This window comes from Podarcis muralis, chromosome 5 (assembly GCF_964188315.1).
Source record: "Podarcis muralis chromosome 5, rPodMur119.hap1.1, whole genome shotgun sequence".
NCBI classification, from domain to species: domain Eukaryota; kingdom Metazoa; phylum Chordata; class Lepidosauria; order Squamata; family Lacertidae; genus Podarcis; species Podarcis muralis.
Genome location: NC_135659.1, coordinates 82635215 through 82659543, shown reverse-complemented (window position 1 = coordinate 82659543; position 24329 = coordinate 82635215). Strand labels below are relative to the sequence as shown.

The following is a 24329-nucleotide window of genomic DNA, read 5'->3' as shown; positions in this document are numbered from 1 at the left end:
CCCCTCTCCCAGCATGGGCCATTGGCCTATGCTCCCTGGAAAATTTACTTGGGACCCAGCTCCATCACAAGAGAAGCACACAAACGTATTCCATATATCTGTCTTTAAAAACAAGCAAGCAAATGGCAGTGGGAAGGGAGTCGCATCAAGACAGTGGTGCAGAGATGGGTGTTAGTTGTTGCCCCCACTTAAAGGCACACACTCCTGTTTGTTCCGCATCCAGTGCACTCCCCCTGGGAAGTGGTGTACACATCACGCTAGTCACCAATCGATGTCTACCCTGTTGCTCCTTATGAAATACCAAGTTTTCCAACCCGCCAAACCAGCTTCAAATTGAGAAAAGCAACGACCGACCTAGTCGCGTTTTAAGCTGGTAACGTGTAATTGGAAACCACCACCCAGCAGATGAAGCTGTTTGCTCCAGGAAGGAAGCTGCTAATATAATGGGGGTGTCGCAGGATCAGGCCAGTGGCCCATCTAGTACAGCGTCCTGTTCTCTCAGCGGCCAGCCACATACCCATGGGAAGCCTGCCCGCAGAATCTGAACACAAGAGCACTCTCCACCCTCCTATGGTTTCCAGCAAGTGGTACCCAGAAGCATACTGCCTTCGATAGTGGAGGTAGAACATAGTATTCAGAGTTAGTAGCCATTGGTAGCCATGGGTGGATCTACACACAGGGGGGGGGGGACGCTATAAATAAGCCAGAAATTGTTATAGCAAAAAAAATAAATTAAAAAAACAACAACACCTATGGAAAATCGTATAGAATTTTTTATGCTCTCCAGCGCCCTCTGGTGTTGCATGTTTATAATGCATTCAAAACACAGTTTTTTGACTAATGTAGCTGAGTCCCATGTCTCATTTGTCTAATCCTCCTTTAAAGCCATCCAGGTTGGTGGCCATCACTGACTCCCGTGGGAGCAAATTCTGTGCCGAGTGGAGAACTTTATTTTGTCTGCAATCATTCATTCTGTTTATGATTATCAAGCTCCGAGTGTCATAATGTAACCAAAATTGTCATTCGTAACCAAAAGGCCACAACCAACCAGCACAAGCTTGGGAACTCCTGAGGTTTGCAAAGCAAAAGAGAGCGGGGAGACATTTAGAGGGAGACACAACAAGAGGAGGAAACCTCCCTAAACAGAAAGCTCAGTCGCCATGGACGTCTGACTGGCTATTGCAGTTTTGGGAGAAGAGGGATAGGAAATAAGGGATGTGAAGGGAATTAAGTGGCTGGAATCTGGAACAAGCAGCATTTCATGCTGCAACAATTTATTGTAGGTCTCGCATATTAAATATACCATGTGGGCCTTGGGCCTTAGACACACCCTCTGTCTGAAATAGCAACTGCTCTCCTCAATATCTCCATGATAGGAAAAGCTACAGCTGATAGGCTTCTGCATGTAATAATGTAATAATAAAATAAGGAATTTTTTTTGCAGGTTCCACTAGTTCTAGAATAGCCTGGAGATGAGGACTTGCAAAAACCTATGGATATAAGTTTAAATATACATTTAAGATGTCAAAACTCGTATCAGAACTCTGCCTACACGACAAACCCCCTAATGAGCTTTCTATTCCAGGAAGTTTGGGGCAGAGAAGTTGGGTGGGAAGTCATGTCAGAATTAAATTTAGAGCTGCAGTCCTTCTTCACAGCAAAGCCAATGTTTGAAAAGGGCTTAGCTAGCTTGTTGCAATGAAAAGGTTTGGGAAATTTTTATTTGTCCTCTGATGTGGGATGCACATCTGTGGCGCTGAGGGACTAGGAACAGGTGGAGCTGAGGAAGTTTCTCACCAGTGCAGTCCAGATTTCTTTTCTGTTGAGAGTATTCCCAGATCCTGGGAGTGGGGGTGGAGAGGGAGACCACAGCATCCCTTCCAAAACAGAAATTGCATTCCAATTAATTTTGATTCTACGAAACAAAAACAAAAAAGCCAAACAAATAGTTGACTTGTTTCTCTTCCTACCCAAACCCGTGGCTGGGGGCCTCTTGCATCCCACTCCTACTCACATTTACTCTGAAGTAAATCCCACAGAATTCAATGGGGCTTCATTCTATGGAAGTACGCTTAGGAGTACAGTGGTACTTCGGGTTACATACGCTTCAGGTTACATATGCTTCAGGTTACAGACTCTGCTAACCCAAAAATAGTGCTTCAGGTTAAGAACTTTGCTTCAGGATGAGAACAGAAATTGTGCTCCGGCGGCGCGGCAGCAGCAGGAGGCCCCATTAGCTAAAGTGGTGCTTCAGGTTAAGAACAGTTTCAGGTTAAGAACGGACCTCCGGAATGAATTAAGTATTAACCCGAGGTACCACTGTATACTAGCAGCACTTTCCTATGCAGTCCTACTATCTTGCACACACTCCCCAATTAATAAACACCTCTTGTTCACTCCCCATTCCCAGGGGGCTAAACTGATATGACTCCCTTCTACCTTTCAAATCCCTTTTCTCAGGAATTAGAGCCACACACCTTTACCTCACTGGCTGTAACAGCAGCTGGGAGGAACTAGCTAGCTGTATAAATAAATAAATCAGCTAATGAGGAGATTCAGCTCCATGAGCTACAAGGAGCCCCAACTGATTCCCCAATGGACAAAGTATCAAGGTGTGTTTGATTTGCTGAATTGCTAAACTGGCACCAGTGGGAACTCTTTTCCTAAGCCAAACCGCTTGGAAAAGGGGGATTTTCATTGAGATCCAGGCAGGTGAGGGAAGGTTTAAACTTCCCCTCCCTGTCCATCGCAGTTCCAACAAAAACCAGCTCCCTCCTCCCCTTTGCTTGCAATGAAATAAAATTAAAATGTTGACATGATTGCAACTGGCCCAATTAGCTTCACATAGGCGCTCAGGCAGCTGTCAAACACACAGGGGCGGTGTCAGTTAAATAGGAAAGCCTAATTGTAAATATTTCTCTAGTTTGGTTATTAAAAACCAATGCATAAGAAGGTACATGCTCTTTTGGAGGTTGTGTGAAATGGAGCAGTGAACTCTCGGTGCAGCAAGCAATACAGGAAGTGCGGCAACTGCTCTTATTTACATGGAGAAAACCTTTGGGTTTTCTGGGCTCGGTGGCTACAGCACTATTTGTGGAAGCATGTTGGATTCTGCATCCCAGGTGGCTGCTTGCGGGGACCAAGAAAATGCTGGGATGTCCGATGCCGTCATGGGAGCTGCTTGTTCTGGGGGCTCCTGAATCGCCCGCCCTTATCTGCTGACTTCAATGAAGGCCGCAGACGGTTGTCACACATATTTCTCTGCGCTCGCCTCTGGCTGGGGCGAGAGGAGACGTAACTCGTTCTTGACATGAGGCGGCAGGCCCGCTCGGATTTGCATATAGTAGAAGCAGGTGCAAGAGCTGGTGGAACAAACGGCATGTGTCACTGAGTTTTGTTTTCTCTCTCTCCTTCTTTCCCTGGAGCAAAGTTGAGCAATTGGCAAAACCTGCGGAGGTGCTCATAAAACACCTGCTATCTACTTCGTCCCGAGTCAGACTTGGTGTTTATTTACTACGCTGTTTACAGACTGAGATTTGGGCTGCAATCCTAGATGCACACCTACCAGGAATCTGGCTCCTTGAACTCTGATTTAGTTCTAGGTAACAGTGCTTAGGATCACACTTTCAAGCTCATCTTCTCCATATATCCTCCAATGTTTCACAGAAGAGAGGGGTGCATTTGTAATAATAATAACAACAAGCCTGTTTTCTTATGAATGATTTTTGGCTATCTCTCCTAACCCTTCCATTAAACATGCTAAAAACTGCTTGCTTGCTATACTGATTTACTCTTCAACAGCCTGGCCCAGCCCATTTTAAAAACTCAGGTGTTTTTCTAACATAACTTAAACCAAAGAACAATCTAAGAATTCTGACAGCAGCAGCAACACTGCAACAAAAGTTATTGATGACACAGATGATTTAGGAAATACTTATTAAGATGTGTAAAAGCAGAATTGCAGAAGGCAATCTAAGAATAGTCAGGTAAGCAGTTTAATGGTTTGACTGCAAGATCAGAAAGGAAGCACGTCTGTTTATAATAATTGTAAAATCGTTATACTTTATAATGATATGGGTTGGCTTTCCAGAATGTGTTTTTCATGAGAAAATGCAAGGCAAAAGACTAAAACACAGGCGTACAGACTGATCTTATGTTTACCTGGAAGTAAATCCCACTGAGCATAGTACAAAGGGTTGCCAACTGATCAGGAGGAAAAATGGACCCATCTGGCTACCATGCCTTTTATAGCTTCCCGATGTGCTGAAATTGGTACATGCAGCTTTTAAAGGCATGCCCAGAGAGGCATAAAAAAGCAGAGGTTGGCGTCCTAGGTATATACAAAGATTGGAGCCTGACCTAAGAAGAAACTGCAGCACAGGAACACCAGGCGGACTCTCTACCTAGAATGGAAGTCAGTTATGCTCCTGCCTGAAAAAGTAGGTGGGAAATCTTCCTGGGGTGTGTCTCTGTGCCCCACAACCTGCTGCAAAGGAAAGCCTCAGCCTTGACCCAAAACCAATTAAGTGCAATTAAAGACAATGCTACTAAGCAACTTGCAGGTGCAATGCTTTTGACAGCTGCAGCCCAACCCACATAGCTTAAAAAAAAACCTGCTTAAAGCACACGACTGGCATGTTGCCTGCTGTAAAAAGAAAGTCACATTCTTGCTTTCGGTGTGGGCTGAGTGTAGCCTGCAGGCACCATCTTCACAATGCACTCTGGCTCCTTCTCATGCCCACCAGCAGCACACCCTTTCACGATCGTGCCCCCAAGCTGCCAATTCCAGGCATTGTGCAGGCCTGGGCTTGAGTACAATTAAGTGTCATCCGCAACCCACTTCAGGGAAATATTTCGCTGTCTCCAGCAGGCAGGTGAGCATTCCAAGTATTCCTGCCTCTTCCTGGTTCCGCTGCTGTGCTTTTTCAGTTTGATAATGCTTTGCCAGATACAAGCAACAATAACAGCCATGGCAATATGGTCTGTCGTGGCCATTTGTTCCTTGCATCTGGTAAAAGCTAGCATAGAATAACTTTGGAATAGCCATCTATGACGCTACGATCTCTTTCTGTGTTAAAAAGGACCAGGATCAGGGATGCATTGGGATGACTGAAATTGGGATAGCGAAACACGGACTACAAGTCCCGTCATCCGTGATCTTTGGCTATATGCTGGCTGGGGATGGTGGTAATTTGTAGTCCACAATATCTGGAGCGCAATCTCCTGATAACTCCAGGTCTAATGCAAGATGCGAGCTGAGCCATTTTGGGGTCCATCTGCACAGAGACCAGATCCAAAATGGTTCAGGTGATACCTTGTATAAGACCCAAGGTACCTATCTCTGCTCTCATACCCCTGCCTGTCTGTTGCCTGGCTCAGGTAGAGGGTCATATTCTAATTGCTCCAAACAAGCACACCGTACTTTTCCATGTATAAGACGAGTTTTGCCCCCCTTTCAAATCATCTTAAAAATCCAGACTCATCTTATGCACTGGTAGTGCTTTGTGGGGACGCATGATTGGTTGTTGCCGTGTGCTGGAGATTGTCAACAGCTATTTGGCTTCTTATAGGTGGCTGCAGCCAGGGCTGCTGTTGATTTGCTATTGTGGGCGGGCAGACACTATATGTGTTTTGTGACACGTGCAAGCGGTAGCGTAGGTCAGGTGGGTGAGTGAATTCCGTTCATCCCCCCTAAAAATAGTCCAACAACTCCAGGCAATCTCTCCCAAAGAAAGCTCAACAACTCTGGGCAATCTCAGCCCATTTTCTTAATTTGGAGTCCCCCCTCTTATACACAGGGGCGTGTTACACACAAAATGGGAGTTAGGATTGTACTTTTTTATTCTTCTCCTGCCATCTTAAGGGCCGCCTCTCCCTATATGAACCTACCTGGACCCGGAGATCATCATCTGATATCCTCCTTCGTGTGCCTCCTCCACAAGAGCTCCGGAGGGTGGCAACATGAGAACAGACCTTTTCTGTGATGGCTCCCCATTTGTGAAATGCTCAGCTGAGGTCCTCATTATACACCTTCAGGTGCCAGGTGGAAGCCTTTGGCTGATTGACATGCCCTTTTAAATGTGTTGTGGGAGGGTGGAATTATTGGTTTGTTGTTGTTCTTAGTTTTATTATGTATTTTGTGGTTTTTATATTGTAATGTTATGTTGTGAACCACCCTGAGATCTACGGATGAAAGGCAGTATACAAATTTAATAACTAATTATTATTATTAATAGTAATCTTTCACAAATGATTATTATTCCTCCATCTTTGCTGTCCTTCCAGTGGGATGTTGTAGCCATATTGTAAGCTCCTCAGGGCGGGGACCTGTCCTTTTACAGTTTGCAAAAAGAACATGCATGTTCATTATGACATACAGTCGTACCTTGGTTCCTAAAGGCCTTGCAAGTCGAACATTTTGGGTCCCGTACGCTGCAAACCCGAAAGTGAGTGTTCCGGTTTGCTAACATTCTTTGGAATCCGAATGTCCGACGGGGCTTCAGATTGGCTGCAGGAGCTTCCTGCAGCCAATCGGAAGCCGCGCCTTGGTTTCTGAACGTTTTGGAAGTCAAACAGAATCGGTTCTGGAGGTACCGCTGTATAAACATGCACACACAGGGTAGAGAAGCAAGCTTTTGAGGAAGAGTTGAAGAATTTGAAGAAGAATTCTGTGAAATACAAGAGCTTGCTACCCAATGAACTTGATTTGTCCTCTAAAGGTTTATATCTGAGATTCCTTCTCTCTTAGGGTTGCAGTCAACTAAGTTTACTCAGAGTAATTAATGGACCAAAGTTAGACATGACCATTAATTTCAGTGGGTCTACTCTGATTAAAACCTAGCACCCAGGTTGGCTTCGTCTGCCAACCTTCTGCATGCCAGACTGCTGTTATAAGCACAGGACATGAGTGGGTAAGATTTTCTTTAAAAAAGAATGTGACCCTATGTTGCAATCCAAAACCATCCTTTTGCCTCTGTGCCAGGAAAAGTTTCACCTGCTAAATTTCTTCAAGTAGAGTTTTAGAGGCACAAGAGTGGGGCTAATGAACAGTTGGAACCACTAACTCTTGCGTAAGTGCCTAGTGCACACAATCCGTCCTTCAGGTGGTCCTAAGTGAACACAGTGTCCCACCTTGCCATCAATTTGGCCACTGAATAGAAGTTACAGAATCTCACCTTCTGACCTGGAGCTTGTGCACATTGGGAGCTCTGTTTGCGGCATCAATACCGTTCTGTAGGGCAACAGACGTCTTCTCTCTCCGCCGCTGAACACACCTTTTCATAGGCACTTGCAACGCTTGAGATTTTAAGAGCAAAATCCAAAGCGAATGGGAGAGAGGGGTTCCCCCTCCTTTTTCGCTTGCTTTTCAAAATAGCCTTGTGTTGCTTAGGAAACATCATTTCTATGCTGGGAAACGGGTGGCTCTGTCATGGAATAATTCCCATACTCCTGCAAGCATGATTCATTTGGATTAGTAACTGAGGAAAACATAGGAAGCTTGCCTGGTGGGAGTCAGACCACTGAGCTCCTCATTGTCTACAGGGGCTGGCAGTAGCTCTCTAGGGTGCGAGGCAGGGATATTTCCCAGTCCGACCTGGAAATGCAGGAGATTCATCCTGGGGAGCTTTGATATGCAATGCTTGTCCATATCTCTGCACTATGGTCATTCCTTGGCATTTCTGTCTCCTAGCATGTTCACCAGCTCCTTGGAGGACAGTAAAGTTATTCACACACCCACACCCACACCAGTGCTCTAGTTATCTCCCGCTTGGACTACTGCAATGCACTCTACATGGGGCTACCTTTGAAGGTGACCCGGAAACTGCAATTAATCCAGAATGCGGCAGCTAGACTGGTGACTGGGAGCGGCTGCCGGAACCACATAACACCAGTCCTGAGAGATCTGCATTGGCTCCCAGTACGTTTCCGAGCACAATTCAAAGTGTTGGTGCTGACCTTTAAAGCCCTAAACGGCCTCGGTTCTGTATACCTGAAGGAGCATCTCCACCCCCATCATTCAGCCTGGACACTGAGATCCAGCTCTGAGGGCCTTCTGGCGGTTCCCTCATTGAGAGAAGTGAGGTTACAGGGAACCAGACAGAGAGCCTTCTCGGTAGTGGTGCCCACCCTGTGGAACGCCCTCCCTTCAGGTGTCAAGGAAATAAGCAGCTCTCTTCTTTTTAAAAGACATCTGAAGGCAGCCCTGTTTAGGGAAGTCTGTAATATTTAATGCTGTATTGTTTTTAACACTTGATTGGGAGCCGCCCAGAGTGGCTGGGGAAACTCAGCCAGATTGGGGGGGGGGTAATAATAATAATAATAATAATTTCCTCACTCCTCCAGCTGTTTGCATCAGCACAGCTTCATTATTATCTGATTTGTTTTAGATAATAATGCCATTGACAGGAGGCACTGACAGATTTGGAGATGTCTTTATCCCAGGCAAAAGTGTCCACACCTTGACTAGACACCAGAATGGCTTAAGGACTCCAATCTTTAATCTCCTTTAATACACAATTCTTCCCACAAGAGAATTCTGGGCACTGTAGTTCACCCATCACAGAGTTAAAATTCCCAGCATCCCTTCACAAATTACAGCACCCAGAATTTTTTGAGAGGAAAGAAGGTGCTTTAAAGGTATAGTGCAGGGGTAGGCAACCTAAGGCCCGGGGACCAGATGTGGCCCAATCGCCTGCTCAATCCGGCCCACAGACAGTCCAGGAATCAGCATGCTTTTACATGAGTAGAATGTGTCCTTTTATTTAAAATGCATCTCTGGGTTATTTGTGGGGCCTGGCTGGTGTTTTTACATGAGTAGAAAGTGTGCTTTTATTTAAAATGCATCTCTGGGTTATTTGTGGGGCATAAGAATTAATTCTTTTTTTTTTTTTCAAAATATAGTCCAGCCCACCACATGGTCTGAGGGACAGTGGACTGGCCCACAGCTGAAAAATGTTGCTGACCACAGGTATAGTGTGTGTATATACACAGGTGGTGAGGGTGATATCTGAATCTCTCAACCTTCACTTTTTGAAGGCAGCCATGAGGGGCTCCAAATTTTTGTTGGAGGCGTGGCACTAAGGAAAGGAGATGGCTTGACTCTTCCCCACCCCATCTGTGCTGTTTTAGGGAACTAAATTTCACCTTCCCAAAACTGCTATGAGGTCTCTAACAGAAGAAAGAAAGTGCAGGCACAATACAGATAGGCACTTTCAATTTCTGAGGGGCTCGTAGCAACTGGGGAACAATTTAGATCTAAAAAATAGAAGCGGGTAAAAAGGGTTACACATGCACCACATTCTCCCAGTACTACTACTATTCTGATATAAATTAGCATTCCCAAATCCTGTTTTTAACTAAGAATGAAAATATTTGGAGATCAGACCATGGGTCTACCACTTCACAACTGTTTCAACTCTGAGTACAATCCTAATGCTATTGCTGATGGCAAACTGTTCCTATTTGTATTTTTCCTAAAGCATAGTTTTTTAAAAAACTTGGAGAGCCAGTGTGGTGTAGTGGTTAGAGCGCTGGACTACAAACTGGGAGGTAAAGGGACCCCTGACCATTAGGTCCAGTCGTGGCCGACTCTGGGGTTGCGGCGCTCATCTCACTTTATTGGCCAAGGGAGCCAGTGTACAGCTTCTGGGTCATGTGGCCAGCATGACTAAGCCACTTCTGGTGAACCAGAGCAGCGCACGGAAACGCCGCTTACCTTCCCGCCGGAGCGGTACCTATTTATCTACTTGCACTTTGACGTGCTTTTGAACTGCTAGGTTGGCAGGAGCAGGGACCGAGCAACGGGAACTTACCCCGTTGTGAGGATTTGAACCGCTGACCTTCTGATCAGCAAGTCTTAGGCTCTGTGGTTTAACCCACAGCGCCACCCGTGTCCCTATACAAACTGGGAGACCAGGGTTTAAATCCCCACTCAGCTATGAAGCTTGCTTATTGACCTTGGGCCAGTCACAATGTCTCAGCCAACCCTACCTCACAGGATTGTGGTGAGGATAAAATGGAGAGGGAGGAGAATCATGTATGCCAATTTGAGCTGCTTGGAGGAAAGATGAGCTATAAATGTGATAATAATATTAATTTGGTGAATGAGGTTACATATGACACAGAAGGGCACTACGGCATCCCACATTGTATGTGCTCAACCTTGCAGTCCAATTGCTCCTAGCACTGCAGCTTAAACCTCTCAGTAGAAGAAGAAGAAGAAGAGTTTGGATTTGATATCCCGCCTTTCACTCCCCTTCAGGAGTCTCAAAGCGGCTAACATTCTCCTTTCCCTTCCTCCCCCACAACAAACACTCTGTGAGGTGAGTGGGGCTGAGAGACTTCAAAGAAGTGTGACTAGCCCAAGGTCACCCAGCAGCTGCATGTGGAGGAGCGGAGACGCGAACCCGGTTCCCCAGATTACGAGACTACCGCTCTTAACCACTACACCACACTGGCTCTCTTGAAGAAGTCTTGAAGGAGCGGTTTTGTGACAATGAAAAATAATTTCCTTCCCTCCCTTTGCTTTCCCTTCCTTCTCCCCACAAATCCTTGTGCGTTATCTACTGTTAAAACATATTACAAATCCTCTGCTCCAATATGCTCACAAAACCATGCTAAAATCAATAGATCACCATCAAACCACCACATGACAATAAAATACATGTTTAAAGGATCTGTTTGTTTTAGGCTACAGGTGAAAACCGTTTTGTTTAAGTCAAGCTTTTGACAGCTACAGCGTGGGTAGAAACGCTGCTGTTTTTACAATGTGCTTCATTATTATACACACAGAAAGCTTGATTTTAATATTTTTTAATCCTGTACACCTCCTTGTGTATACAAAGTAGAAAGGTGGTGGATATATTTTAATAATAGTAAGCCAATATTTCCAAAAATTATTCAGCATTGTGTGCTGCTAGAGGTCACAGTTTGCTTATCTTGTTACGAACCCCTTTCTTCACTTACTTTGAAGCAACTTTCCCTGTTTTCCTCTGTCAAATTCTGGAGGACCTGCTGTCCCTGATTGAAATCTATCAAGGGCCTTGGAGGAAGTGGACAGCAAAGCCTGATGGTGATGTTATGACACAGAGGGCAAGATTTCCTTAATTCTAACCTTTGACCCTGCTGGACTCAAAGGCACAGGCCTGCAGGGTGAGGCCTGTACCTGAACACCTGTCTGGCATGAGCTTTAGGAGACAGGAGGCATGCAAGGATTACTTAATCACCAGGCAGGTAGATGCAAGCAATGTCTTGCAGAAGTGTCTCTTCTGGACATATTTTGGGACTTAGTGATAGCTCACAACTGCTTTGCTAATAACATATCTTGGTTGTTTTGCCATACTTGTTCTCTGTCTTACAAAGGTCCTGCAAGACTCATATGGCACTAAAGATGATACTACTGTATATATATTCACTGGATCCACCCCCATTTTGTTCCAGAGGTTTATGTAACCTAGTTCCACCAGCGAGACCAGACTATTTGTCATCTAACTTGGATGGGTTCCTACCACAACTCAGGAGTGGGGAACCTTTGATCCTCCAGATGTTATTGGACTACAGTTTCCACTAGCCTTGACTATTGGCCATGCTAGCTGGGGGGTGATGGCAGTTGTAGTTCAGCCAAAGTTTCCCTCTTCCTGGTCTGCTTGTTTTCTGCTATGCTTTAGGGTGGCCAGTCACAAAAGGGGACAAGGATCCTTTACTAGTGGTGGTGCAGAAGAAAGAATTTCATCAGCTGTAGCTTACCTACCAACCTACATCTGACACAATTCACTCTTCTCTTTCAAGATATGGCTTCAGCTAGCATGTCACCTAAAGTTTAAGGCTGGACTTCAGTGATGTACTGAAATACATACATTCCATATTTCATCCTGCCAGACAGAACAATCTTCCCAGCTGCACACTGTTATGGGGGGTTCTCCCAACCCCCTAGGCCTTTTGGGGGGGGACTGGGAAGCCCCACTGCACAAGCTGAAGTCCAAGCATAAGTCTACTGCTGTTGGTGTTCATTAGGTGAATGCCACTCTAAACCTTTTATGACACTTGAACAATAAACACTCGCAGCCTGTGGACCTGATCCTCTACAACCCCATTCATTTGAGTGAACAAACCATTCACCTCCAGTCATTCCATCCTATCCAGACTGAGTCTTGGTTTGCTCGCTGTCATCCTGCCTATTACTATCTCAAAGCATTGATTCTGGGCACCTACAACCTCACCTGCTTCTGACAAAAAAGAGAAAGAAAGCTGGGTGCCAGCCATGTACTGACCAAATCTGTGGATGACTTCTCTCAAAGGCTCTGTAAATAGATCATGCGTAAATGTGGAGTTGCCCGTATGTGAAATAAGCTTTGCCATGGTGAACTGAAATGCGTTTAGTGTGCTCAACGGGACATATTTGAGCCTGATATATCCACAACCATAATCCTTAAGCAAAGACTGTGTTATCAAAGTCACTTACTTATCTGCCTAAAATGGGCATGTGTGGACAAGATCCATGATACAAGAGAAACAGCATGTATTCTGGGTTTATTTCCAGTCATGGGCTAGCTGTGGCCAACAAGGTGTAGAAGTTACGGACTGAACCACTGGTTCAGAATGACCTCTTGACTCTGATGATAATGATCAGGTGTCCACAAAGGGGTATTTAATAGAGTTAGGCAAACAGCTCCCTGACAACATGTTTGGACATGATTTAATTTCTAGAGAAAATAAACTTCTGTCCTGCAGCCATCATGAAAAAGACAGGCTTGCCTTTATTGCAATATCTGAAGTAAGCTTTGTCATGATAAAGCTGAAATGTGTTCAATGTGCTCAGAGGAAAGAACTTTTTCGAGGGATTCAACCTGGAAAAATGTTTCCTTTTTTAATGGCAACCAATCCGTCTAGATTCAAGATAAAGTGACAATGCCTTGGGAAGTGGCTTTTGATGTGCCCAGCCTGCATGTTAAATCAGGTCCATTCCTCACCACAACCCTCTATCCCACTTCCTTTTAAAATAAAATTTTAAAATCCTGCATTCAGCTCCTTCATAAAGGTTGTCTCTGGTTAGATGGAGCAGCAAAAGTTTAAGATATCACATCATAATAAAAGGTAAAGGTAAAGGTACCCCTGCCCGTACGGGCCAGTCTTGCCAGACTCTAGGGTTGTGCGCTCATCTCACTCTATAGGCCAGGAGCCAGCGCTGTCCGCAGACACCTCCTGCTGCCGCCATGCAATTTCTGTTCTCATCCTGAAGCAAAGTTCTTAACCCAAGGTACTATTTCTGGGTTAGCGGAGTCTGTAACCTGAAGGGTCTGTAACCCGAGGTACCACTGAAGAATCTGTCAGGGATTCTTCAGCTGTGATTCCTGCATTGCAGGAGGACAGAACAGCAGATGACCCTTAGGATTCTATGTAAGAGGCATTATCAGAGCTGGAGGACAAGGCAAAGATATTCGCAGTGTGAAACAGTAAGTGGTGTGGCCTGGAGGAAGAGTATTGAGGCATATACAATATTGAGGTATACAGTGGTACCTCAGGTTACATACACTTCAGGTTACATACGCTTCAGGTTACAGACTCCACCAACCCAGAAATAGTACCTCAGGTTAAGAACTTTGCTTCAGGATGAGAACAGAAATTGCATGGCGGCAGCAGGAGGCCCCATTAGCTGAAGTGGTGCTTCAGGTTAAGAACAGTTTCAGGTTAAGAACGGACCTCCGGAATGAATTAAGTACGTAACCAGAGGTACCACTGTATCAAGTGTCCTGGAGGGCCACATCTGGCCCAGGGCATGAGGTTCCTAACCCCTGTTTTAAACCGACTGTGGCAGGAACCTGCCTTCTAGTTAAAGCATTGGTGGGGAGCCTGTTGCCCATAATATGTTATTGAACTACAGCTCCTGTCATCCCTGACCACTGGCCAAGTTGACTGGGGCAGATGGGATCTGGAGTCCAACATTAACTGCAAGCCCCCTCCCCGCCCCCGCTGCTGCACACCAACTGGTGGCTGGTATCCACTCCTCTGCAATGCAATCCAGGGATATATGGGGGGGGGGGGGGGAGGTTCCTGGGATACATTTCCATACTATGAAAAGAAAAAACGGCAGATCTCTGGAAAAAAAAGAACAGTTTAAAAACTGTTAATTAGGCGTGTCGTGTTGTCTCTTCTCAAATATTTCTGGCACATGGTTCCTCTGTCTGCCACTCGTGGCAATTGCCATGCCCTACTTGTGAGCTTCCCAGAGGCACTTGGCAGGGAGACAGAGAACGCTAGACTGGATGAAACATTGGTCTGATCCAGCAAGGTAATTATGTACGTTGGAGGGCAGCCTGTTTTAAAGCAGTTTCTTTCAACTAGAAAAAGGAAAAAGAAAGAAAACCACTATCCAGCTATACTTGATTTAATTTTATTTTTTTAATGGAGGTTTTGCACAATCAAAACACACCGCAAACACAGAATTTCCCTTCTGGCCCTGAGCATCACTCCTTCCACTACTTCATTTCAGAACTGTGGGGCCAAGCCTGATAGCAGCTTTAAAACAGGGGCGGCAAACCTTTTTTAAAAAAAATCCTGAGGGCCACATTTGAAAGTGTGAAACATTCTGGGGCCATGTGTCAGAAGTGGGCGGGATCAGAGGGAAAAAAGGAGGCGGAGCAATATATGTGACTGGGCCTGGCCCACCCATGAGGCAAGATGAAGCGACTGCCTCAGGCAGCAGGATCCATAGGGGCTGCAGATCCAGCCTCCAAGGAATGCTCTACAGAAGGTGCTGCTGGTCTCCTCCCACCCCTAGAGGGGAAATGGTGGACCCTCTAGGGCAGCGGTTCTCAACCTGTGGGTCCCCAGATGTTGTTGGACTACAACTCCCATCATTCCTAGCCAGTATGACCAGTGGTCAGGGATGAAGGGAGTTGTAGTCCAACAACATCTGGGGACCCACAGGTTGAGAACCACTGCTCAAGGGTCTCCTGGGCTCGATACCTGCCTAGTGTGATTCACCCGCTCTTGTGATAGCCTTTGATTCCCACTTGAACCATTGGGTAAGGCTGATTTGGTTCCCTCTCTTGTTTCCAATGTAGATATTTATTTCCCCTTTGTTCCTGATGTAGATCTACATCACCCCTTCTTTTTTGTGGTTTGCCTCAGGTGCCTAAATGTCTTGTGCCAGCCCTGGATGTGACTCTTATCTTTGTACAGTAGGCCACATGCCAACTGTTTGAACTTTCTACACACCCCCATCCATCAACAATTATCGCAGTTCAAGGACACATTCCAGCCAGCCGAGGAGGACGGCATGGATTAGGACTGGTTGGGGTGTGACCCCTGGGTAGATATATTCCTGGGGGCCAAATGGGTAGATTCCTGGGGGCCTTGGAGAGTTGCATTCAGTCCCTGCATCTCAAGTTCCCCACCACTGCCTTAAATAAAATCCCACAGAAAGGAACAGAGCAGTCAGGAGGATGCTGTCTCTCTTTCAGCCTTGCAGACTTTATCAGGGTGTTATGAAGGCAAAAGAAGATAAGGCACCCGGAGTGTTTTGGATGAAAGATCAGAGCGGCCATTTATGCAACACTAAAGAAAGAGAGGACAGACTTGCACACTGTTTGCATATGTGAAGTCCTATGTATAGATGCAAATTTATCATTTCTATCTAGTATTAGTCCTACTCAGAGTAGGCCCACTGAAATTAGTAGGTATGATTAACTTAGGTCCACTCATAGCAGTAGGTCTACCATGAATAAACCTTAGTTGAAAAAAAGCCCAATGGCTAGAATTACAATGGAAATGCAAGGCATCTCACCATAGAAGGAAAGACTGATCAGGAGACAGCTTGGTCTGCTACCCAGGTGTGAACTGTTGATGGGCAACTTGAAGGCTCCTGCTGCTCTCCCTCCTTGGGGTCCTATGTCTGTGGACCAGGCAGCTCTTCAAACAGCACACCTTCCTGTGTGAAGTAGGGCACTTGGCCACCCTAGGAAAGACAGAATGCAAAAGTGATAATAAACTTGGGGGGAGCAGAAGAATGAATATTTCACAGCAGTGATTTAAGTTCCTTCTTTATACTTTTCTCAGGTCGCTGCAATTTTCCAAAACGCGCTATCACTTTATGGCAGGTGGAGATAAATTTCTCACCCCTATTTCTTCTGCTACATGTCCCTTATTTAGTATATTTATATCCTTTCTCCTCCTGTCGTGGAACTCAGGGCACCATAAATAAGTTTCCCCAGGTAGGCTTCTCATGCAGTTCTGAACCCACTTAGCTTCATCAAGGTGCTTGCACCAGACATCCTCAAACCATAAAAGACATTCCCTTTTCTTTTGTGCCCAAGTCCTTCCTAGAGCACTGATTAATTGTGATGCTATGCACATTTTCATGGGAGTAAGACTCTTTAGTCAGATGGGACTAGCTACTAAGTAACCTGAACAAGCTTATAGCAGTAGATACATTTGTAGCTTTCCAGTGCTGCAGAACTAACCTTTTGCTCACTAATATTGCCCACACAGAAATGGCTTAAGAAATTAAAATAGGTATAGCGTCTTCTTGTCCTAAATATATTCAATGGGGTGCTTCATTCAGTCATACGTACACATTGTCTAGCAGCAGCACAGGCCCAGAATATATTGGGAAATATTTCCCCTGTGCCTTTAAGCTTGATTCTATTCATGTGTACATAGAAAAAGTCTTGCTGTTTTTAATAATGCTTTCCCCCAGATAGGTAGACATAACATTGCAGCCTTACAGCACAATCCCAGTGGAGTCTATTCAGATGTAAGTCCCAGGGAGGTTTACTCCCGGCTAAAAGTGCATGTTTGCCGACAAAGGTCCGTATAGTTAAAGCTATGGTTTTCCCAGTAGTGATGTATGGAAGTGAGAGCTGGACCATAAAGAAGGCTGATCGCCGAAGAATTGATGCTTTTGAATTATGGTGCTGGAGGAGACTCTTGAGAGTCCCATGGACTGCAAGAAGATCAAACCTATCCATTCTAAAGGAAATAAGCCCTGAGTGCTCACTGGAAGGACAGATCGTGAAGCTGAGGCTCCAATACTTCGGCCACTCATGAGAAGAGAAGACTCCCTGGAAAAGACCCTGATGTTGGGAAAGATGGAGGGCACAAGGAGAAGGGGACGACAGAGGACGAGATGGTTGGACAGTGTTCTTGAAGCTACCAGCATGAGTTTGACCAAATTGCGGGAGGCAGTGGAAGACAGGAGTGCCTGGCGTGCTCTGGTCCATGGGGTCACAAAGAGTCGGACACGACTAAACAACAACAACAACAAAAGTGCATGTAGCAACTTTCCCCAACATGGCAACCATGCTGTCCAGATGTTTTGGACTTCAACTTCCAGCAGCCCCAGCCATCACTGAGTGATGGGAATTGTAGTCCAGAGCATTTGAAGAACATGAGGCTGGGGAAGCCAGCTATACAACAGGGGTAGAGAAACTATGACCCTCCAGATGCCATTGGAGTCCAACTTCCATCTGCTCTAGCCACCATGGCCAGTGGTTGCAAGGATGATGGAAGATGGAGTCCAACAGTATCAGGAGGGTCACGTGTTCCTCCACCTTGTTTTATGTAGCATTGCAGCCTTAATGTCTTCAGGTGAAGCCTCACTCAGCAGGTGCAAAGTGTAACCAAGGCTGTGCCTTCCAGTTTGTAGAACAGCCTTCCTGATGATACCCACTGAGTAGGGATGGGAGATAAAGCCAATTCAGTTGGCATTTAAGGTTGAATCTAAGTATTCTGCACTTTCCTAAACCATCTGAGAACTGAAATGCAGCCATCCTTCAAAATTTACACTGAATTTTGCCCTACGGTTTTCCAGTCAAGTAATGTGTACAAAACTGTACAAACTGGGGTAAAATGTGCATTAAAATACTTTTTTTAAAAAAATCCAACTCTTTACAAAAATGTGTAAAGAGGCTGCAGTCCTGTTTCCATTTACTTGAGAATGAGCCCCATTGAACTCAGTGGGACTTGCTTCTGAGTAGACTAGACGTGCGTAGGTTTGCATTGTAATAAATTCTGGAAAAGATAAATAAATAGGGCCTGAGAAAATGAGACAATTTTGAAAAATAAATTTTGCTTTACTGCTTCATTCTATTGATAGATATGGCATTCCCAGACATGGTAGGTAAGATAGCCAACAAGTCCTGTCTCTAATGAGGAGACTATATGTCTTCCTCCCTTTCTTTTTAAGTGACTTCTCTCTTCTTCTTCTTTTTTAAATGCTTTAATGGTTTATTCTTGTGAAGCAAACTGTAGGGCTGTCAACCAGTTGCAGAATTTTTAACTGATCCATGCTCATTTTAACTAGTTAACTGATTCAACATTTGATTCTCTTCCCATTAATTTACACTGCCAAAGCCCCAACACCAATTCCTGTTTTGACAGATTGAAAGATGCGTGTGATTGGTTGCTTCCGACTTGCTAAACAAAAAGTTATTGCTTATTCTTTGAAGGGAAAGCTAACTTAATACTTTTATTCCAGTAACACACTGGCACCAAAATAGCATCAATAAAACAAAGAACAAACAACCCCAAGTGTGCTCTTAAATTGCTCTGCCAGATTCATCAGTTAAGCTTTGGTTGATTCATCTATTGATTAAATGTGGTAGCCCTACAAACAAGCTGTTGTGAATTCATCATTTCCCCTACCAAATGGCCAGCAGCCTGGAAACTCCGTTCCTCATTGTTGTCTCTGTGGGTGTGAAAGAGCCGGGAGGAAATTTTGGCCATCTCACCTGCCCTGTCTGGGAATGCCGTTGGCACATGGCAATGTTCTGCAGTTTTCTGTGCATCAGATAACTTGTTTCGAATTGACACATTCCCTGTCACTCAAAGGGTTTCTGAAAAGGACCACTGAGAGGGAAGCCTGAGAAGGACGGGTGACCCCCCCCCCCAGGGAGAGAAGCTTGAACCGCAGTTATCAATCAAACCAGGACCACATAGCACCTTTGGGAGGTGGGAATCTGCTTCTTTTTCAACACCTACTTAATGCTCTTTAGGCTGCCTCTTTCTCAGCAGACATTAGCTCATGCTGACTCTTGCAGCAGCTTATATTGCTATGTTCCAACTCTTACACCCATTCAGCGATGTATGCCTTCAGATTTCCCATCAGTACAAGGGAATTTTCCCACACACTTACCAAGCTAACTTACATTTGCACCAGGCCAACTGCCTTCATGACTTCTTCCTTGCAGCAGGAACAATGGCCTTGCTGAAGAGTTTAACTTGTGCTTTTCTCTTTCTTTCTTTCCCTTCCTTCCTTCCTTCCTTCCTTCCTTCCTTCCTTCCTTCCTTCCTTCTTTCTTTCTTTCTTTCTTTCTTTCTTTCTTTCTTTCTTTCTTTCTTTCTTTCTTTCTGTAAAGGAACCCCTGACCATTAGGTCCAGTTGTGGCCGACTCTGGGGTTGCGGCACTCATCTCACTTTATTGGCCAAGGGAGCCGGCATACAAGCATGTGGCCAGCATGACCAAGCCGCTTCTAGCGAACCAGAGCAGCGAAAGGAAACACCATATACCTTCCCTCCAGAGCGGTACCTATTTATCTACTTGCACTTGAAATGCTTTCGAACTGCTAGGTTGGCAGGAGCAAGGACCGAGCAACGGGAGCTCACCCCGTCACGGGGATTCTAACCGCCAACCTTCTGATCGGCAAGTCCTAGGCTCTGTGGTTTAACCCACAGCGCCACCCGCATCCCTTCTTTCTTATTAGACACTGCATATTTTAGTTCTGGAGAAGGTGAGAACACACTCCCGAAACACCAACAATTAAGTTTCCATTTGGTCAAGGATTCCCAAAATTGTGGGGCATTGCTGCGGAAGGAGGGCAGCAGCCTTCCTACTGTTTGCTCAGGTGAATGCTCTTCTGATAGAGTGACAACGGCTGCCCACACATACATTTGAAGCAGAATTAAAGCACATGACTTCCCCTCCCCAAAGAATCCTGGGAACCTGGGTACTAGGGTGCTGGCCAATTGTAGCTCTGTGTGTGTGTGGGGGGGGGTAAACTACAGTTCCCAGGATTATTTGTTGGAAGCCAACTTGGCAAAGGCTGATGTAGTAGTGGCTCTCCGGAGTTTCAGCTGTGAGTCTTTCTCCGTTCCAGTTGGAGACGCCAGAGGTAGAACTTGGAACCTTTTGCATATAAAGCCTGTTTTCTACCCCCGAGCTGCAGGCTGTTCCTATGAACGATATAAGAGCGTATGGCTCAGTTGGTAGAGCATGAGACTCTTAATCTCAAGGTTGTGGGTTTGAGCCCCAAGTTGGGCAAAATATTCCTGTTTTGCAAGGGGTTGGGCTGGATGACCAACTCTACAATTCTATGATTCTATGCCATGATAGGACGTGGGTGGCGCTGTGGGTAAAACCTCAGCGCCTAGGACTTGCCGATCGCATGGTCGGCGGTTCGAATCCCCACGGCGGGGTGTGCTCCCGTTGCTCGGTCCCAGCGCCTGCCAACCTAGCAGTTCGAAAGCACCCCCAGGTGCAAGTAGATAAATAGGGACCGCTTACTAGCGGGAAGGTAAACGGCATTTCCGTGTGCTGCTCTGGTGCCGGTTCGCCGGAGCAACTTCGTCACACTGGCCACGTGACCCGGAAGTGTCTGCGGACAGCGCTGGCTCCCGGCCTCTAGAGTGAGATGAGCGCACAACCCTAGAGTCTGTCAAGACTGGCCCGTACAGGCAGGGGTACCTTTACCTTTACCTTTATGCCATGATAATGTTGATTCCATCTCTCTCTCTCTCTCTCTCTCTCTCTCTCTCTCTCTCTCTCTGTGTGTGTGTGTGTGTGTGTGTTTGTTTGTTTGTTTGTGTGTTTGTGTGTCCTTCCTTTTGTGGTGGGGGAAAGAGACCAGTATTTTTGCTGGTCATGAAATAAAAAGAGAACACTGTAATGTCAGTCCTTTTCCTGATTCCACCTCCTTGTTCTATTGCCTTGTGCTCTACTCTAAACTGGCACACTGACCAGCCAGCTGCCTACCAGTGCTTTAAAGATGTGTGGCAATAAACTGTAGATTTCCACCACCACCTGAACGCTTGCAGTGAAACAAAGCACAGAAGAACAGGACTCTTACCTAGACATCATATTTTAACTTGCTTACTAATGAAATTAGGAAAAATATGAAGTCTGCCTTAACAAAAGCCACATATGTAAGCACAGTCTCCAATGAATTTCTCCATCCAGAGTGACATGCAAAATATTAAACCTTGAAAACAAGGGATCTTTTGTCAAAATACAGAGGCTCAGCCACACCATCTGTTATCTGGCTCCTGTCAGCTGATGAATTCCAGCACAGCTCACCAGGAGAGCTTGCTCCATGTGGCACTATTCCTGTACTGATAGCCGGTCGCTCAGTTCCTTTATGGATATGATTCACAAAAGATTCAAGGAATGACCTCAGTTAACTAGTCTTCTTGTGGCTCACCAGTGGGAAAGAGGCCAGTGTTCTTCAGATGTGAGTTTCCAGGTGGTATAGGACTTCTTCTTTGGCGATCACTCGTAGCTGAGCAAGATTGTCTTTGTGGAGGCCAATTCTGGATCCACACGTCCTTCCACAGTGGGGACATAGGTTTCTGGGCAGGAGTTGATCACAGTGAGGGTTTGCCAAATGTACCTTTTCTCCCTTTTGTCCTGAGTTTGAGCATCTTCAAAGTCCATGACACCTTCGATAAAGGCTTTTCTCCAATTGGAGCACTTGCAGCCCAGTGTTTCCCAACCGTCAGTGTTTATACTACATTTTTAAGATTTGCCTTGAGAAAGCCTTTAAACCTCTTTTATTGACCACCAGCATTACGCTGTCCATTTTTAAGTTTGGAATAGAGCAGTTGCTTTGGAAGATGATCATCAGGCATCCAAACAACATGACCAGTCCAATTACGTTGTTGTTGAAGAATCATTCCTTCAACACTGGTGATCTTTGCTTCTTCCAGTACACTGACATTAGTTTGTCTGTCTTCCCAAGCAATGTGTAAAAATTTTCAGAGACACCACTGACGGAATCTTTCAAGATGTTTTTATGTAGTCTGTGTTTCACAGGCATACAGTAAGTTTGGTAGTACAATAGCTCTGTAAACAAGCATTGTGGTTTCCCTGTGAATGTCCCAGTCTTCTAACACTCTGTACTTCATTTGGGGGAAAGCTGCACTCGCAGAGTTCAGGCAGTGCTGGATCTCTGCATCAATGTTGGCCCTTGTGGAAAGATAACTGCCAAGGCAGGAGAAGTCATCAACACTTTCCAATGTTACATCATTAAGCTGGATTTGTTGTATAGGACTACAGCTCCCATCAACCCCAGCCAGCTTAGCCAATGGTCAGGGTAGATGGGAGTTTTAGTTCAACAACATCCAGGGATGCTAGACTGGAAAACGCTAGAATAGACAACAGTGGGTGAGAAGCATCAATAGTTTTACTATGTAATGCAGCTTTATATGTGAATTTGGTCAGTAATATTTCAAATAAACCCACGTACGACAGTTACTGAACAAGTCACCATAAAAGGGGTCAAGAGAGGACACAGATTTGTATAGCAGTTGCATGTATTTATATCTAAAAACCAAAATTAAGAAATACACATATAATGTAGGGTTGCGCCATAAGTCCAGCAAACTTGTTTAAAAATAACTCAATAACTTTCTATTTTTTTGAGATTTTGCAAAAACTAAAAAAGCAACAATACCATAAAACCTCAACAACTTTCCAAAAAACAACTCAACAACTTTTGTGTCTGGATTTTCACTTTTTGCAATAGGGCAACGCTAATATAATGCAGATAGCACAATTCATCTCACCGTACTTGGCAAGACTGTGGCAAAGTGATCTGCATGCATGTTCAGTCTGCCACCCAGGTGCTAACTCCTGAAGGGCATTTCCAAGGCCTCTCCTGATTTCCCTTCTTAGAATTAACCATCTTACCAACAGTAAACAATCTTTTCTATTATAGTGAGATGTATTGTCTGTCTACTTAAATTATAGCAATTATTTCCAAATTTGCATCTGTACATAAATTAGCATCTGTAAATTTCATGCATATCTGTGCCCTCTTCTGTTCCTCTTCTTTTGGGCCATGGCTGAGGGACCACCCTATGCTGCCGCCATATGCAGAAGGGCATATTATTTTTCCCTTTTACAGAGGGAGGAAGCTCTGTCCCCAGTGTCTGATGTCTGTCCCTATGTAACTTTTACCAAAGTCTAGCAGTTTTCCCTTCCATCTTCCCTTCCAGGCTTCATGTTTTTCTACCCACCATTCCCATTGGGAGCATGCTAGTTGGTCTGGACTCACAAAGTGCTTTGAAGACATCAGCAAATGAAAACACCCTTGGCGTTAAATGGGGGAGGAAGAGGAGACACTCAGCTGAGCCAAACCTATTTTCTTAGAGTTCTCATGTTTGGCTATGTTCTTGTGACTTTTAAACGTGCTAGGTGCATGACTGCTACCCACCCACTCACTCACTCACTGCCAATCCTCTTCAAATAGCCATCTATGCTAGTGGCCGTCCCAGCATCCTGTGGCAATACATTCCTTCAGTTAATTATACCTGTGTGAAGCAGTTCCTTTCCTTTCTGCGAAGCCTCTTGCCAGTTGGTTTCATCAGTTGAATTTTGGTTGAAGCATTTGGTGGGAAACAGAATATAATCAAGGCCCTCTGCATATTTCAGAATTGTATGAAACTTATCATGTCTCCTTAAGCCTTCATTTTTCTAAACTGAAAGCAAAAAATTTTATGAATACAGTGGTACCTCGGGTTAAGTACTTAATTCGTTCCGGAGGTCTGTTCTTAATCTGAAATTGTTCTTAACCTGAAGCACCACTTTAGCTAATGGGGCCTCTCGCTGCCACACAATTTCTCTTCTCATCCTGAAGCAAAGTTCTTAACCCGAGGTGCTATTTCTGAGTTAGCGGAGTCTGTAACCTGAAGCGTATGTAAGCTGAAGTGTTTGTAACCCGAGGTACCACTGTACTTATATGGGAGGAAGTTTCCCTGAACACAGCGAGACTTACTTCTGAGTAAGTGTGTATAGGATTCTGCACCTAAAATGTTACATGGTTTAGGCTATAATCCTATAAATACCTATCTGGGAGTAAGCCCCATTGGGATTTACTTTTCAGTACAGTATAATATTGCACAGCTAATGGTGGATTTGCAAGGATTTTTCCTTTGGGAAGTACAAACAGTTCCATCAAAACTGGCATGTTTACCAAAAATATAAAAATGAAGTTAATGTATCTGGTTAGGCTGACAGCTTATCAGATTTCTAAAACTAAATGTACAACATTCAAAGAAGTTTGAAGCCCGGTTGTATCATAGATAACAAATGGGTTTTCTGTATGCGATGCTATTT

The 24329-nt window shown here is 44.9% G+C and overlaps 1 long non-coding RNA gene across 1 annotated transcript in view; it reads right to left on the bottom strand.

Moving 5' to 3' along the window:
- Positions 1-1257: 1257 nt before the first annotated feature.
- The window catches only part of LOC114599629 (uncharacterized), a 29228-nt gene continuing 6156 nt past the window's right edge, over positions 1258-24329 (bottom strand). The window contains exons 2-4 of the long non-coding RNA XR_003707343.2: positions 23525-23692; positions 15785-15955; positions 1258-3362 (exon numbers count right to left, since the gene is read on the bottom strand). This is a non-coding gene — a long non-coding RNA (uncharacterized LOC114599629). The remainder of the gene's footprint in view (positions 3363-15784; positions 15956-23524; positions 23693-24329) is intronic.